Source organism: Myotis brandtii, unplaced genomic scaffold (genome assembly GCF_000412655.1).
Source record: "Myotis brandtii unplaced genomic scaffold, ASM41265v1 scaffold78, whole genome shotgun sequence".
NCBI classification, from domain to species: Eukaryota; Metazoa; Chordata; class Mammalia; order Chiroptera; family Vespertilionidae; genus Myotis; species Myotis brandtii.
The window spans coordinates 300,138-301,408 of NW_005371131.1; positions in this window are offsets into that span (position 1 = coordinate 300,138).

The following is a 1,271-nucleotide window of genomic DNA, read 5'->3' on the forward strand; positions in this document are numbered from 1 at the left end:
TAGGGGACACGCAGGCGCGAGCGCCCCGCCCCGCCCCGCCCCTCTCACGTTAGCTTTTTAAAGGGAACCACTAGGGGAGGGAAGTCCTGGAGCTCAGAAATGTCCGCCTTCCATCAGGTTCCATTTCCAAAGGAGGGAGACATTTGCGAAAGAAAAGTTTACAGGACACACACAAAACGCTTTTTTATCAAACAGCACATTCAGCTTTACAGCAACAGAAAAGAAACATTAAACTAAGCTAGATTTTAAATCATTTGACATTTTGACAAGTTGAAATTACTTTTAAAGAATGTCATTTTAATATTATATATTATTTTTTATTGATTTCAGAGAGGAAAGGAGAGATTAAAAAAAAAAAAAGGCCCGTTGCGTGGCTCAGTGGTTGAGCAATGACCTATGAACCAGGAGGTCAAGGTTTGATTCATGGTCAGGGCACATGCCTGAGTTGTGGGCTTTTTCCCCAGTGTGGGGGGAAAAAACTCTCATCATTGATGTTTCTATCTCTCTCCCTCTCCCTTTCTGAAATCAATAATATATATATATATAATTTAAATTCAAGCTTTGAAAGTACCATTTGTTACAAAAGATACTTGATCATCCATTGTCATTCACTCACTAACTGTATATTGAATGCTAAGTGATAAAGAATAGACAGGGAAACTGATTTCTGCTCTCAAAGTATGTGTGCACTAGTTAAGAGAAAAGACTAATATTTATGGAGAATGAGAGAGAAAATGATTATATAGTCAGTAGTGTGGCCTTGGATTGTAGGGTTCCAAAGATAAAACCTGCAGGACAGCATGTTAGAAGCTGGGATTTGGAAACAAACAAGAGACCAACCAAACAAGCAGAATTGTTCACAGTGTGGGGTACTGGGAAACTAGAGATTTTTTTCATTTTACATTTCTTAAACCACAGAACTGCTCCCCTGAATAAACAAAGATAAAGTCATCTAAAAGCAGATTTTTTATATTCTGCAAGGCCATTTAAGAAATGGCTTCTTTTATAGAAATAGAATGTTTGCTGATTTCAGATAAATCAACCCCTGGAGAGAACAGACTTACAGTGTAAATACAACCAAAGCCTCCAAAGAAGAAGAAGAAAAAGAAAGAAAAGAAATGGCTTCTTTTAGAATACAAATATAAACACATACTTTTTGTCCTGGAGAAGGGAAAGTTTTGTTACTTGAGAAAAACTGAGCATCTCCTAGCGATTCCTTTGTATGCTGAGCTCTGGAGAGGGGCTGGACTAATTTGTATAGGAGTCCAGGG